Source organism: Pinus tabuliformis, chromosome 4_2 (assembly GCF_031772625.1).
Source record: "Pinus tabuliformis cultivar Carrire ecotype Pingquan chromosome 4_2, CPIR1, whole genome shotgun sequence".
In the NCBI taxonomy this organism is placed as follows: Eukaryota; Viridiplantae; Streptophyta; class Pinopsida; order Pinales; family Pinaceae; genus Pinus; species Pinus tabuliformis.
Window position 1 is genome coordinate 830,185,332 of NC_142304.1, and position 17,399 is coordinate 830,202,730.

The following is a 17,399-nucleotide window of genomic DNA, read 5'->3' on the forward strand; positions in this document are numbered from 1 at the left end:
GAAATTTCAGAGAGTAATTCCTTCGATATTTTTGCAGGAAATTTCAGAGAGTAATTCCTTCTATATTTTTGCTCTAGTTGTGGATCTTCAGGTTGGTGAGAAGGTTGTTGTTTACTGGATCAGCCAAATGATCCAATAGGTTCTGAAATGGCCCAACTCCGGTAACAAGGCCCTGAATGAAATAACCCAAGATAGCCAACATTGCAAGCCTTCCATTCTTGACCTCCTTCAGCGTCAATTCTTTCATGGACTTCTCGTCCTTACCAATCCCAGAGGATTGAATAAGGGACCTCCGGGGTATGCGGGATCCGGATTACCTGAACCACCCAAGTATTTCTCAAATCCCAAGAAATACTGTTTTCCCATCGATCCGGCGTTTCTGTAATCCTGTAATCTGCTGTGTTCTGCAAATCCCATCAGGGCCATCTCTAGCACAAAAAGAGTGAAAGGGTCAGCCGTAGTTATATGTCCCTGCTGGAGGAATGACGCCAGTTTGGAACCAGGGAAGTGCGGTCTCCTGTGGGATTAGCCCAAGCTTGCCTAAGGTTTCAGGAGCAATGGCTCCAACTGCACCCAGCATTGCGAATCGCCCGTGGATGATTTCTCCATAAGCGAGCCAACCTGGTTCGATAAAACCTCCAGGTCCTTCAGGATCCATCAAGCCCAATGGATCAAATCCAAAGTCACCAGGAAGGCTGCAATTACCCAAATATATTCAAATAATCCGAAGAAGAATCACCATTCCATATAACTCTTTGAGAATTTCATTGGTGCCCTAGTTCTATAGCTTTTTAAGTTTTTATGGATAACAAGGTGAAGAAGAGGACACTAAACAAAATTGTATGAATTGTCTAACCTTAACCCTTACAGGCAGCATGAATATACAAATTAGTTAAAAGCATGGGTAAACAACAGCAAAAGCTGTCGAATTTGGCATCCTTTTCAGATATGCTGCATTCAGTACAGTATATTAGCAAACAATGATCCCACAACAGTTACAAAAATTACCCCATACCCAACCAAGTTGGTCACCAAAGACCCCAAAATCAGCCCATCTTGAAATAAACAAGCAATCAAGACCTTACCTTCACTATATCAGTTAAGTGACTTTACGACATTCACTTTTCATGAGGTAGGCAACCCTACCTAAGGGAATTCATAGAAAGGGCTGGAAAGAAAATCAGCCCGTTCTCCCCCACCCCAGTAAGCTTCAGCCAAGTTTCAGATAAACAACATGAACATGGGGAATCCATTAGTGATATGGTAACCAAATAAGAAAACTCGTATTTGTAGGTAAGCAGAGGAAGAAGGGATGGATATGTTGAAGTGGCAAAAAAAGGGTTGATAAAACCCGGGATGGTTTCAGGAGAGATTCACAACAGACAGCATAAGTTCACCCCTTTGTTAACAGAGGGCTTGCTGGTTTAGTGAAAGTGGGGTGCTGTTAATGCTATCACCAGGATTCAAGTCTCTTCAAACATATGCCTGTTTACTGTCGGCCACTTTTGGGTGTGTTTGAACTTTTGCTAGTGCTTGTGCTTGTATTTGCAGTTGGGGCCAAGTGCAAATCCTAATCAATTTTGACCAAACAAATAATTCCACTCATGACATTTTAGCCGAAAAAAACAGATTTAAATGTTGCAAACTGACTCCATTAATTCTAATACTGCCAATGCTCCCACAATGGAGAAGGGCCAACTTGCCACATTGAGATAAAAGGAAATTAGTCAAAGAAAAACAAATTACCCCTTTGAAGCTTACCTATCGGATAAGCACCATGAAAAAGAGAAACTCGTAAAAGGGATCTCCATTGTTATGAGATCAAAGGATTGACAAAACAATATTCTTGTCAAATATTGGATCCAACCAGCTTGAACTTGGATCACATTGGTAGCTAACAGCATTTGCCATCAGATTTTCACAACTTTAGTAAGTTGAAGAATCGTTTCATACACAAACAGTATAGCACCAACAATAATGGTTTGAGCCCTGCACTTCACCAGCTAAAAATTAAAAAGCACAATTGAGCCTTGAGCTTCACCGAGCTAAAAATTAAAAGTGCAATTGAGCCCATAGCTTCCCCAACTAAAAATTGGAAAGTACAATTGAGCCCTGAGCTTCGCCAGTTTAGAAACAAAGTCAATTAATGTTATGCAGTACAATGCCCATGGTCCAGGACTGTAATCATCATTCCCTTTCTTATTCAGCGGTAATTTCAGGCTGAGAATGAAAACAAATGGAATCCGGATTAGGAATATCACCTGCCATCCAAGTAGGAGAGACTCTGTTGTGATGCAAACCAAAGCTGCCTGTCTCCTTGCTGCAGAAAGTAGGCAGAAGTTTCTTAACAAATATACAAAAAGTAAATTGCCAAGACAGGCCTACAACAACATTTCAAATGCTACAACTCATAAAATCAGCCATAGGCATCATTGCACAGTAAATGCAAAAATTAGCATGACAGGGTATAAGCTATTCAATCTCAGAGTTGGAAATACAGATTTAATATTTGAAAAAATATTATGGAAAGAAGGCCCTCATTACACAACAAATACATTGGTTAATTTGCAAACAAAAGCACAATACAAAGTTCAAATAAAAAATAAAAACAAGATAAATCTGTAAATCATTACTGTTTCAAAAATTCAAACACAGGACAGTACTTTCTAACGAAAGTCTGCTGGCATTAAGTTTTGCTTTTGTTTTCCTATTTAAATTTTGGTGATGTACGAGGACTTCCCCAATCCTCTTGCTTAGCTTAGTAAATTTTGGATTGGCCTCTTGGGTCTCAATATCCTAAGGTATTATAGGCCACCCATATGAGGTCTGCGGTACCATTAATTGGGTATGGTAGTGAGCTTAGCAGAGTCTTAGCAGCTCGACATAATTAGTATGGTAGTCTACTTTTTAATTCTTGAAATTTCAGAAATGTTATCTTTAATATGATTATAAAGATGTTTTTCTTTAGTTGAGTAAATAAAAGTCACAATACCACTTTCAAAAATTCCAAACAGTATACAGGATGGTTAAGAGTCACAATAGCAATTTTTAAAAAATCCAAACATTATAGAGGATCGTTAAAAGCATCTCTCTCCTCTAAAGAGGTTATAGGGTTAAACTTAGAAGAAGTTAGTATATATTATTTTTTAAAAGTGGGTCTTTTTCTTACAAACAAGGGGGTCTCATACACTAACATAATGTCTAACTTGGCCATGACCTTAAAACTGGATTATTATTATTATTAAAAGAGAAATCTTCATTTTACAACAAAACAATAGATGTTGCAAACATACACTAAATAATAAACAATAGATGTTGCAAACAGACACTAAATAACAGAATAAAAATAAAAGCTACAAATTGTTCCCAATTCATCTTGATTTAAACCCAGTGAAGCAAATTTTGCAAACTTATTTTAGCTTCCATGTTGATTTGAACTTAGCAGAGCAATTTTTGTGAACTTATTTTAACCTTAATGTAAAGCATTTAATTTGGTGTAAATCAGTTAATTTGTGTGGGATTTAGTCTCTATCAAATCTGAAGTTCAAACTTTAGAAAGAAAAACCGATAACAAAAGCCACCTTTAAAGAAATAATACTCAAACAAACCTCAGGAAAAAGAATTGAGAATAAAAACCACCTTCAAAAAATAGTGTTTAAACTATGTATAACTATACATAATATGATTATTTATACATAATGAGTTTCCATATATATTTTTGTTTAATTAACAATTATATTAGTTATTCTTTATTATTATAAAAGTTATTACAATTTTCTTTATATTTATATTTATAATTTTAATAATCAAATTATTATATAAAATATTTAAAAAAAATTATATTTAACGTAATTATAATTTTAAAATTAAATTATTATTTCTATTTTTATTAGTAAATTAAATATGTATATATATGAACATGAGCATAAAATTATGCAGACCAAGTCTCATGTGCACTTCAAAGTTCCAATCCTTAAGGATGGAGATCCCCAATTCAGACAAATACCTTACATATTAAATCTTATAACAATCCCAGGTGCATATCTGACCAGGGAGATATATATAGAGAATGTAAATGTACACAGAATAGAATTATCTGAACCAAAATTATCTGAACTTGATCGACTTTGCCTATGTTTAATAAAATCTAAGTTCTCTTTATTTTGTACTTGTTGATATGTGGCTTTAATATCTGTTATCTAATTATTATTTACGTGGTTTAATGCCGGTCATAAGCACAGTTATATGACTAGTTATTGTCATGGTTATTTCATGTATTTACTTGTAACTGAAAGGATAATGGATGCACGACCTAATTGATGCAAAAAAAGTAAGGGAAGAGGTGGTGATCCTTCTTGTCAAGTTCCATATGAGTTATCAGTCATTTATGCTCTGTCTTGTATTCATTTCCTGTATATTACATTGATGGCAAGTGTTTGACAAAAGGTCATTCTCGGTTGGGGATGGTCAAGCCTAGTTCTGGAGTCAGTTTTTCATTTGTAAGTCTTGTCATTGTGTAAATTATGGATTCTGAAAGTGTCATTGAGTTATGGGCAATGACCTGGGCTCTGGGCTTGGAGAAGTGGCTCAAATCCCAGAGAAGTAGGCACAACACTAGGTAGAAAATCCCCTGGATGCATGCATACACATGTTGTGGAGTGTCTGGAGCCTTCTAGACACATGCTTATCCATATCAAGTGAGCGTATGGGGGATGTAATTATCTAAAAACTCAGTGGGACCCAGGGCTGATTACTTGAGTGGTTGTGATGGTTCCTAGGAGTCCTGTTACTGATGTGGAAGGTTTGTATGGTGTGTTTATGTTGGTTCCACTTCCTTAAGGTGACTTAGGAGGTCAAATCATATCATAGTAATTGCTCGTCACGTATATATACATGCCGAAGCATCCAATACCATGGACCGAAAACCATTGCGTCCAATACCATAGACCGAAAACCATCACGTCCAAAAAACATGTGCGAAAATCATGCACAAAACCATAGGTGGGTCCGCCCATCCTAACATAGGGTCCAAAACCAAAATTTTCCGGGGTGCTACCCCAAACCCCATAAAGTTGGGTTACGGGTACGCCTCAAACCCCCTGTGACCACCCCCCGCTACACAATCAGCGCAACAAAGGGGGGCTCCGACCCCCCTCTAACCCCCCAGTTAACTACTTGGGCTAGTCGTGGAAATAATATAACACAACCCAACATTCTCCCACTTGTTTTTTTCTTTCCGCAGGGGGCCACAAGAGAGCTTAGTCATTTTTCCAGCCCTGAAACACCCATTATCTCTCTACACCAAGAGAACTTCTCAGAGCTCACAGGTTTTGTCAATGCATCTGCAGTATTCTTCAAAGTGTCCACCTTTACCAGCAACACATTTTTGTCTTCTATCATATCCCTCACAAAGTGATACTGAACATCAATGTGCTTTGTCTTTGAATGATATGCAAGGTTCTTTGCCAAGAAAATTGCACTTTGGCTGTCACAGTCTATCCTTATAGCTCCCTGTACTAACCCCATACTTGAACACAATATTTGCAACCAAACTGCTTCCTTGCTTGCATGATTGGTTGCCATGTATTCTGCCTCTGTAGTTGATAGTGCCACTACAGATTGTTTCTTACTCATCCAACTGACTGCACCTCCAAATAGGTTAAACACATACCCACTTGTAGATCTTCTCTCATCCAGATCTCCAGCCCAGTCTGCATCAACGAAGCCATGAATATCCAACATTCTATCCAATCCTGATCTTCCTTGGTAGCACAAACCATAATCACTAGTGCCATGCAAATACCTGAAAACCCGCTTCACTGTTGTCTACTGTTCCTTCCCTGGTTTTAACATAAACCTGCTCAATACTCCCACTGCATGTGCGATGTCAGGTATAGTACAGACCATTGCATACATCAGGCTACCGACTGCACTTGCATATGGAACACGGGACATATCCTCTTCCTCTTCTTGTGTCTTGGGACACTGTTCAGCAAATAACTTTACACCTACAGGGATAGGAACCTTCACTGGTTTACTATCCTGCATATTAAACCTCTGCAATATTGTCTCGACATACTTCCTCTGGTTTAACCAGAGCTTCCTCTTTGCCCGATCTCTTTTAATTTCCATGCCCAAAACATAGTTTGCAGCACCAATATCTTTGATGTCAAATTTGGAGGACAATTAGGTCTTCAAATCCTGGATAATTTCTTTGTCATTTCCAACCAGCAACATATCATCCACATATAAGACCAGATAAATAACACGGTCACCAATTAATTTAAAATACACACAGTGATCTACTTTGCTTTTGGTGAAGCCAAGTCCCCATATAAATTTATCAAATTTCTGATACCACATCCTTGGTGACTGTTTTAACCCATACAGAGACTTCTTTAACTTTCATACCAGTTCTTTCTTACCCTTCACCGTAAACGCTTCAGGTTGCTTCATGTAAATCTCCTCTTCCAAATCCCCGTGAAGAAATGTTGTCTTCACATCCATTTGTTCTACCTCAAAATCAAAAGCAGCAGCAACAGATAAAAGTAATCTAATAGAAGTTACCTTGGCAACAGGAGAAAAAATATCACCAAAATCAATTCCCGACACCTGGGAATAACCTTTTGCTACCAATCGAGCTTTGTATTTCTCCACCTTTCCTTCTGCATTTGTCTTCTTCTTGAACACCCATTTGCTGCCAATGGGCTTCCTTCCAGCTAGCAACTCCACCAGATCCCAAGCCTCATTTTTGTGCAAAGATGCCATTTCATCAACCATGGCCCCTTTCCAAAGTTTTCCATCCTCTGAATCTACTACTTCCTTCACAGTTCTGGGATTATCATCAGTAATAGATAAAGCAAAATTTGAACAGAAAGCAGATGGACTATACCTTTCTAGCTGCCTTCTTTCTCAAACTGATCTTCTTACACCTGGAGTTTGTGGCTCTTCATCTTCTGATTCCTCCTCTGTTGTATAGTATGATTCTTCCTCCTTTAGCTCAAACTCTATCTTCTCAGGTTCCTTTCGTTGGACTTCATGTTTAATAACATCTTTCACCTCTCTGAACACCACATCTCGGTTGTACACAACCTTCCTTGTTGCCAGGTTCCAAAGCTTATAACCCTTTAAACCATCCTTATACCCAATAAAGATGCACTGTTTAGATTTACTATCCAACTTGGTTAGTTTCTCCTTTGGAACGTGTAAATATGCATCAGATCCAAATACCCTCAGATGTGAAAGAGAGAGTTTCTTACCAGTCCATACCTCTTGTGGAGTCTTATCCTCCAACGCTGATGAAGGTGATCTGTTGACCAGGTAACATGCTGTCTCCACCGCCTCTGCCCAAAATTCTTGTCCTAACCCGGCACCACTGAACATGCTTTTTGCCCTTTCCATCAACGTCTTGTTCGTTCTTTCTGCAACTCCATTTTGCTGAGGTGTATATGGAGTAGTCTTCTGCCATGCTATACCAAAATTATTACAGAATTCTTCAAATTCCTTACTGCAAAACTCTCCATCGTTATTTGTCCTCAGCACCTTTATTCTCTTCTCTGTTTGGTTTTCCACCAGAGCCTTAAATTCTTTAAACCTGTCAAAGACTTCAGATTTCTTCTTAAGGAAATATATCCATGTATTCCTTGAAAAGTCATCTATAAATGATACATAGTACACAGAATTACCCAGTGATGGAACCTTTACAGGTCCAAACACATCACTGTGCACAAGCTCTAATATCTGTTTCGTCCTCTTACCACCAGAGGGGAAACTCACACGATTCTGCTTCCCATATACACAATTTTCACAAAAATCAAAATCTAGAGAGCTATTACTCATACCTTCTACCATACCTTTACCATAAAGTATTCGAAGGCCCTTCTCTCCAATATGTCCAAGCTTTTGATGCCACAACATGGTCTTCTCTCCAAATACTACTAGATTTTCAACTCCACTTTCAGGAACCACAGAATTGTTGCACCCATCAACAACAGTGCTACCTTGCAGCTTGTATAGAGTTCCAATCCGAACTCCCCGCATCAATACCAGTGCTCTCCGAACCATCTTGTAGGTATCTTTCTCGAACACTGTCTTTACACCTACATCATCTAGCTTGCTTACAGAAATCAGATTTCTAGCCAATGCAGGAATATGTAGAACACCCGGAAGTGTTCTAACCCTTCCACCTTGCAACTTCAACTTTACTTTTTCGTGACCAACGATTCTAGCCTTCCTATCATCCCCCAAGAAGACATCACCACCATCGTATTTATCATACTCGCAGAACCACTCTCTATGGGGAGTGAAGTGAAAGGATGCACCTGAGTCAATCAACCATGCTTCATGATCTACATGTGTACTTGAAGAAGCCAAGTACACATCCCTACCTTCATCTGAGGTGGTTTTCGCCTCTATAGAAGGAGCATCATCAGATCCCTTTCCTTTATCAGGAGCTTTAGATTTACAGTCCCTTTTGAAGTGCCCTTCCTTTCCGCATTTCGAGCACACCACCTTTACAAGTTTTCCTGGAAATTTAGATCTCCCTCTAGATTTAGATCTCCCACTCGATGACTTATTTTTGTTTCTGTTCTGGGACCGTCCTCGTACAGACAAGGCATCACCATCCTCCATATTTTTCCGTCTCATCTCCTTCGTCAACAAGGATGAGACTATTTCATCAAAGTGCAAGGCAGTTGCATTGCTACCTATTGCAATAACCAGACTATCCCACGAATCTGGTAGAGAACACAACAAACTGACGCACTTATCTTCATCTGAAATTTTAATATCAACAGATGCTAACTGACTTACCACAATATTAAATGCATTCAAATGCTCTGTCACTGATTCTCCATCTTTCATCCTCAGGTTATACAACTTCTTCTGCAAGAACAGTTTATTCACCAGAGACTTAGATTGGTACAAAGTCCCTAACTTGTCCCACAAAGCCTTCGCCGTACCTTCCCCTGATACATTCAGCAATACTGAATCTGAGACACAAAATCGTATTGTGCTCTTTGCCTTCCGATCCAACTTCTTCCATTCTTCATCGGACACTCCCGTTGGTTTAGTACCCGGATCTACCGCGATCCACTGATCTTTATCCACCAACAGATCCTCCATCTTGAGTTTCCACAACTCAAAACTCTGACCATTAAATTTCTCAATCTCTATCTTTCCATTGCTCACCATCTTCTTTCACCACCAAAATCGATCTCGTAGATCTCCCACTGAACAGGGTCTACCACAGGCCCGAGCGAAACCCCTCAGCAACAAAGGTGTCCCCTTGAAGCCAAAACAACTCCGATACCAAATGTAAGTTTTAACCCCGTACAGAAATTACCTGCATACGAATTCTAAAACACAGAAAATAAACAATGCGAGAGCATAACACATAAAACACAGAAAATAAACAATGCGAGAGCATAACACATAAAACACATATACACAGAGATTTCCCCCTGGATCCCAAAACCGGGACAACCAGCCTGATTTTTCATTATATTTCTTTCAATGTTACAATACATATATATACATGCCGAAACATCCAATACCATGAACCAAAAACCATCGCGTCCAATACCATGGACTGAAAACCATCGCGTCCAAAAACATGTGTGAAAATCATGCACAAAACCATAGGTGGGTCCGCCCATTCTAACATAGGATCTAAAACAAAAAATTTCCAGGGCGCTACCCCGGACTCCATATAGTGGGGTTACAGGTACGCCTCAAACCCCCTATGACCCCATCCCCATCCCCGCTACACAATCGGCGCAACAAAGGGGGGCTCCGCCCCCCTCTAACCCCTTGGTTAACTACGTGGGCTAGTCGTGGAAAGAATATAACACAACCCAACATGCACAACCGATTGAGAAAGGGTTTCATTAGTAAGGCTTCCTGTGTTCAAACCTCACCGGGATGCTAAGCATGTACACTGGGAGAAGACATCTGACTTACGAAAAAAAATATAGTTACATTCTCACAACATTAGTTGCAAAGGCTAAGAACTACTAGATAATTGAGAAGTGTATCAAGTAACATGGTCTCTTGTGGTAGTTGTCAAATTTTGCTAGTGTGATTTCTCTTGAAAGGCCTCATTTTGTATGACAATCCAAGTAAACTCCATGGTGACTAGGAAGAGACACCTAAAATCCAGCCATGTTAAGAGTTGGTGTGGCCTAGGCCAAATGCAATCCCTCGAAAATTTTTACGACACAATTTCTTATATTACAAGCTAGTTTCACAAGTCACGAACATGCTAGCAAACAAAAAGTGTCTCTTGTGATATTTGGCATAATTTATAACTATCGGAAATCAACGATTTAAAGTATGCATTAATGAAACTAAAGGTATACTTTGATAATTTCATCTTTTACTTTGTAATTAGAATTTTTATATTAAGTTAATGTTGTATATAAAATATTTAAACATAATGATGGTAAGTTTCAACCATTAAATACAATTTATATAAAAATAATTATAGGTTTTGACCATTTCTCAATGTGTGTGTCATCCTTGCACAGGGACCATGCTATGTGATTTTGGTGTTGGGTACATGTTATATTCATTACAGGACTTATATGTGCCACAAACATGAGGGTTGTCATAAGGGAGGTTTCCAGCCCCCTCTATTTTTTGGTTGGTTTTTTGCATCCATTTTTTGCGGTTTTTGTTACACAATATATTGTCACACCTCCTGCACTTCCCTGTGACATACTTCAAAGTGCCTGAAACATGACCATTATGCAGTGTACTCATTCATATATGCAGCTCAGATCCTTCCTAAGACATTGATTGGAAAATGCCTTGAGCTTTCCCTAAAAGAAATAGCTCTAAAACCCTAATTTGAGAATCATCGTGCTTATGAGGCTAAAAACAATGATGATCACCTGTTGCATTGTACTTGACCCGCAATGGCATCGCTCTATTCACTTGTATACCCGCGATGATCCCAAAAAGGCAATTTTCCCAAAGAGGATGAGAAGCTTCGTGATCTAGAAGCTTCCAAAGCGGCGAGCTGGAGGTTGTTTGGCATAGATGAGGTCGAATTCTCCCAACTTGGCCTCTTGGTCTTATCCCTATGAGCTACCTCCTTGAGATGAGGGCCTAATCCTATCTTTGGAGAGGTCTTAACTCCCTTTCCCAGCCTATATATTCATCCTCTCCCATTCCCAAATGGTTGGTCTTTGCCTATTTGCACCCTTATGCTAAGATTGTGCCTATATTCTATTCATTTGGCTTGGAGAGGGAGTGCTTGGAGAGCTTAGCTTGGACTTGGATATTCATTTAAGGAGAGCCTATCAACATCAAGGCTTGGTTGTATGCTTCCCCTTATTTTCTATTAATAAAAAACTGCTGGTTCATTTTCCCTAAATGTGTATGCTCATGTATCATTTAGCTTAACATTCCTTGATCAATTAAGTAGGTTGCTTTTGAATATGCTATTTGTATTTGCATGCCTTGTTGCGTCTTGATCTCTTATGCAAGTGCATAGACCCTGAGAGCAGCAGGAATGAGCCCATGACACAAGTGATTCAAGGTCTTCAACAAAGGAGATCAAGATAGAGTCAGAACAAGGTAGGTCATCTTCTTTGTCTCTCTTTTCAATTGCAACTTAGGAAAGTATCTAGTAGATTGTCACTTCGGTTGCTAGACCCACTCATTGGGCTAGAGGGATCGTCTCTGTCTGCAAAGAGGATTTACCTAGACAACATTTTCCAACCCACGGTTTTGCTAAAAGCAATTTTGTGGCACATGGTGGTTTTTCCCATGGTTTTGTATATTTGGTTAAGGAACTATGGTTCGATTGGTGGATCATGTATGCCACGAGATATGTATTGTATTGTAATACTCTACAGAGAAAATAATGAAAAAAATCTTGTTGGTTTAAATCTCGAGTTTGGGTTTCTAGGATAAAATCTCTATGTAAATTGGTGTGTTTTCCATTGTTTATTTTATGTTTGGTTAAAAATATGTTTTCAGTGATTAATTATACAAGGTTAAAATTTACAATTAGTGCTTGGATAGATTGAAACATAAGCTTCTTGTTTGGTTGTACAAGGATCTTCCCTTTGCTAGTAAGATGATACTAGTGAGTATAATTCTTCATGCCTCTAATATTTACTATATGTCATGTTGACTCCCCAATAAGGCTCAGTTCTGTCTACTGAAGAAAATTCAACATTCTTATCTATGGGCCAAATATGGTGGGTATCAGAGTCTTACCATGGTTCCTTGGGATTTTTGCATCATGCCCAAGGACTAGGTGTTGAAAATTGGTAGCTGCAATCGATATTTTCAGCAGCAAAATCAAAAGAGAATATTCGAATTTTTAATTATTGATTTATTACCCCGCAAGTGCTCAAATTAGCCCCTCAAAGATCAAGTAGTCCTACCCAAGAGACATGTCTTTTCACATGGACGAATAAATATAAATAGAACCTACTCGCTCTCCTTCAAGACACAACTTCAGATCTCTCAGTATAGCTCTGCGAAACCATGCAAACCTGAGGTAAGATACTTTTGTAGAACATGTAGACCAGAGGCAAGATATTTCTATGGAACCATGCACTGTTTGAGGCACCTATTTCTTTGTGTTATGTGAGCTTATCGAGGCACTATTTCTATATGTTATGAAAGCAAACTGAGACATTATTTCTCTGTGATATGAAAGCTTTGTGAGACACTACTTTTCTGTAATCTGCGAGTTGTTTGAGGAATTTGTTTTTTGTGGCTAAAGCAAATATTTGAAGGAATCATTGTATTGGATGTTAGAAGGTTGGCTTGGAACTTGTGGGAGGTCATCATGCTGGCCAATTCTTGTTTATATGTTTTGTCAAAGATATACTATTTTGAATTATGTACAATTGGATTGAATATGACACTCTCTCATAAGGAAAGACATGTTGGGTTTTCCCCTTTTAGGTTTTTCCCTCGCTGTTGACCTAATTCTTTGTCTCTTGTTTCATTGCCTCATTGTTATTTCTATTGCTCTATTGTAATTAATGGTTGAAATTTTCTTATGTATAACTGCTTAATGATATTGAATGTTATATGGAATTGATGCTAATAAATCATTTGAAGTAGTTATCATTGAAGAAAATTGTTATATTTTGTCTCTATTAGAAAAATCAACATGAGGGAGGTTTTGGTTTGATCAATGTGATGACTCAAGGTAGCGTTTTGGCTACCAAATGGGTGTTCATATGCTTGGAGGTTTCATCCCCTTTGAAAGTTGATGCAACACAAATTATTGTTAGCCCAATATGTTGGTAATATTAGGGGTCAATTTGGCTTATGTGACATCATTTATGCTCCTCATAATTTTCAGGTTTCTAGGTACATCATTTTTAAGAGAATTTGGGTAGTTTTGAGGAACGTAGAAAACTTGGTGTGTTGGAAAGGTTGGGTAGAAGACCAGGTTAGGATTTGACTAAGAGACCAATATAGAGTTGGAAATAGGATGGAACTTGTATTTCTAATATTCTTAATTCTCAAGCAAATAAGTTTAGAAAAATGGAACATTTTTCTTTGGAGGGGTATTTGGGATTTTAGTTCTTGCTCTTGGAATAACTAGTGTTCGGTGGCTCTGGAGTTTACCTTGTCCTTTTCTAAGTAGGCTACCTTTATTGAGATCATCAAGCTCATTCCTTAAGAAGACCTTTTGATCAGAATCTAGATTAGGGGAAAAAATTAGCTAAAAAATAAAAGTGCTTGGAATCATGCAAAACCTAAATCATTGCGTCCGTCTCGTCAAAACAATCCCAACACAACTCATTTCATTCAAAACATAGCTCGTATGAGGAAGTTAGAGCCCACTAGTCGTTTCACTAAACATGCAAAATTTTGAAAAAAAATTGACTGGGCATCCGTATAGCCCAGTCAGCAAGAAGAATATTCCTTAGAATATACTTGTACAGGTGGTGAATCATATGTTGACAAGTGGCATATTTTTATTGGGCAATTGTGGTTGAGTTGGACCAATGGGAAGGCGACACATGGCAAGCCCAGAGGTCGCCACGTGTCACTCCCACAGGTCAAATGGTCAAATGAGTGGTATATCAAAATATTTTTGGAGGCGTCAGGATTTGACCCTTCAACCTCCCCTCCACAGTGCCCGTGCCTTACCAACTCCGCTATGCATTAGTTCTTAACCACTATGGTTTAGCGCACATATTTAAGTTTTCATATGATTAAGGTTGGTGGTTAGGAGGGCCAACCCTCCCCATGTGAACACCACTCAAAGTTACGGTTACAGTGAACGGTCAGCTCAAACCGAAACTACCGGCGCAAACTACGTATGTGACCACGTTGGAAGACCGTTGAATGCAACCTCTAGCATTTAATGCCACATAACCCACCATTAAACCCGCCATTGCCATGTGACCAGAGTGGAATTAAAGGTCAGTTAGGCTGATAGTTAGTTTGGCAGACTCTGCTATTATTGGGCCTGCCTCCAAAATTAGTGGCCCTAACTAGAGTTTCTCCAAATTTAGAGGAGATTTTAGGGGAAAACTATTTGAGTCATAATTGGAGCAATTTTCGACCCATTTTGAAAAATGAATAGTCATTCCTAGATTTTTTCGATATTCTTAACACATTGGAACATGTTTCAGAGGCAATGGGACACTTATGTATGTGATTTTTTCACATTGAAGTTTAGTGAAGCCTAAGGCCACCATCGAAGGAGGTCAAGCCCAGAACAATTGTGGTCCATTTGCAGAGTTTGGAGAGTCATATTAGGGGTTTTGGGATGCTCTGAGTCCATTGAAGCAGATTTTCAGGAGATTTAGAGCATTGTAAATTGTACTTTTTTCCATTTTGAGCAAATACAAAGGCCCAATCCATGGAGACTAGACCAATGAGATATATCCCAAGAGGGGTGAACTTTTTTATCAAATCATTCTGATAAGTGTTTTTCTTGATGGTTTTACATTCATTTTCTTACTGTTGTTCAGTACTTACTTTCATGTTAATCTGCTCATGATTTCACATAAAACTTGACATAAAATTTACCTGTTTCCAATCACAAACAACATAAGAGAACCCTGCACATGAAGCAATAGACAAGCATGTGTTTATAAATCTGTAATTGAAATTAGCACAACAAAACTAACATTCAGCTACAGATCAAGTTGGTATCAGAGCAAAGGTTTATTTGCTTGATTGCTTGAGATTTGTGCAAGGAGAATTAACAGTGTGCAAGTTTATGTGATGGTAGCTTCAACAAGTGATGTCTCTAATCTCTCTTCCTTAGCAAGATTCTTTGATGAAGAGATGTTTCAGGAGTTTTTCATCATGACAGATATGGTGCAAGAAATGACTGAAGATAGGAAGAAGAACACTATACTTCAAGAGCAATTGATGGCCATGAAAGAGGAGAAGCAAGAGCTTCTTGAAAAGATGCATGAGATGGAGATTTTACTCCATGATGCCAAGGACACCCTAGCCAAGTGTGTGCATGAACATGAGGTGTGCAATTCAAGTTCATCTTCAATTTCCTCTCAAAATGAATGTTTTGGTGCTTTTGAAAGACACGCTAGAGGAACAGGATCCAAATTGTCGATGAAAATGGGCTATGAAGGTAAAGGGTTAGGCACACATGCACAAGGCATAGTTGAGCCAATTGTTGTTGAGGAAAGGCCTACGTATTTGGGTCTTGGTTATGGAGAACATGATGGAGAATGCTCTAAAGCCAAGGAGGCACATGAAGGTGTTCCAAGAGGGAATTTCATCACATTTTCATACCCTCAATCTTGTGAAGATTGTGTTCATGAGGAATGCAAAAGTTGAATACCCACTTTGCAAGAAGATTCTCATAAACATGCAACTAGTGGAAATGGAAAACAAGAGGACGTTGAAAGCTATAAGGTCCTTGAAACCATCGTTGGTATTCTGAAGAGAGCCACTACCTCATCAAATTCACCTCCTCAAAAAGGCAATAAAGGTGAATGTACAAGGTATAAATCTACCTTTAATCAAGTTTATTTTTATTATGATAAACATGGTAAATATTCACACAATATTAGGAGAGAAAATACATGTACTTTTTGTGGTTTGAATAACCATAATGTTTCAAGATGTTGGAAGAAAATGGCCACATACAAAAAACTTTCAAAGCAAAAGCAACAGAAAACCAGAGGTCCATTGGATAATGGAAAACATGTTGCAAAATAGATGCAATTGTTTTGCACTCATTGCCATAAGCAAGGTCATCCCATAAACAAATGTTGGAATTTGTATCCAACAACTCATCCATGACATTTGAAGATGGTGGAGAGAGATTTTAACAAAGATGGAAAAGGAGATTCCATAATTGATGTGGGCCAAGATGATGTGCAACTGCAAGAATCGCCATTAAAATGGTTTGGTAAGAGGTGGTTTGATTTCTTATCCAAATCAGGCTTGCATTTCTTTTGTTGATAAATGCAATTATTTGCCTTAAAAATGCATTTATTTGCCTTATGAATGCATTACTTTTCTGTTGAAAGTATGCTGCAACTTGTATGATGCAAGATGTTGAAAGTGGAGTTCTATTTGACTCACTTAAATGCAGCAAAGAAGGCAATTTATGGTTACAAGTTTGTATGTAAATGCAATTCTTTTGAATGCATTCTTGATGTTGCATATTTTTTCCATGAAGGCGTGTGAAAGTTGAGTATGTTACTCACTTCATTTGCAACGAATTTGTCATTCTTAATGTTGAATAGATTCGCCAAGGTGTATGAAAGTAGGGTATGTTAGATTCAACTCTTTATGTACCCATACATGTTTTTGGACTTATTGTACTTGTCTTTGTACTTGAGGGAGAGTTGAAGAATTGTATACATGCATGAGAGTTTGTGTGTGTGTGAATGGTGAAATGGTTGCTAGTTTCATTGTGCTTGAACATGCATGAGTGATTGACATGTGTTGGTCGATTGCTTTGTTAACATGTATGTTGTCAACTTGAGAATGTTGATCATTTGCACATGCATGAGTGTCGACTTGTGTCAATTGTTGTCACATGTATGTCATATTGACTTGGAAGAGTTGATTTTGTCTCCAAAGGTGAAAGGGAGACGTGGTGAATTGTTTCACGAAAATGTGGAATTCTTGTTGTAAATCGTCAAGTTGTGTACATGCTTATGTTAGCTCTCAAGTCAATTCAGTTGCTTGAAGAAGTATGTTTTGTTGACTTATGTGTAGTCGATGATGTTTTGTTGACTTGTTTAGTAAACCATCGACTAACACACCAAGATGGCTTTTACACCAAGATGCAAGAGTCCATGGTGATGTTACATGATGTGACAATTGTTGTTTAGAATGTGCAAAAGAAGAAGTCATCAATTTGCATTTCTTACATAATGTGTTTTTCCATTTAATGGGTGTTTCTTGTGACAAGATGTTGCAGGATT

At 38.3% G+C, this 17,399-nt stretch overlaps 1 pseudogene across 1 annotated transcript; it reads right to left on the reverse strand.

The window, feature by feature from the left end:
* Positions 1-73: 73 nt before the first annotated feature.
* On the reverse strand, positions 74-14,378 carry LOC149172246 (chlorophyll a-b binding protein 8, chloroplastic-like; annotated as a pseudogene). The gene is made up of 3 exons (XR_016259261.1): positions 14,288-14,378; positions 2,262-2,343; positions 74-695 (listed from the first exon to the last, which is right to left on the reverse strand). The product of XR_016259261.1 is annotated as a chlorophyll a-b binding protein 8, chloroplastic-like (transcript).
* Positions 14,379-17,399: the final 3,021 nt, after the last annotated feature.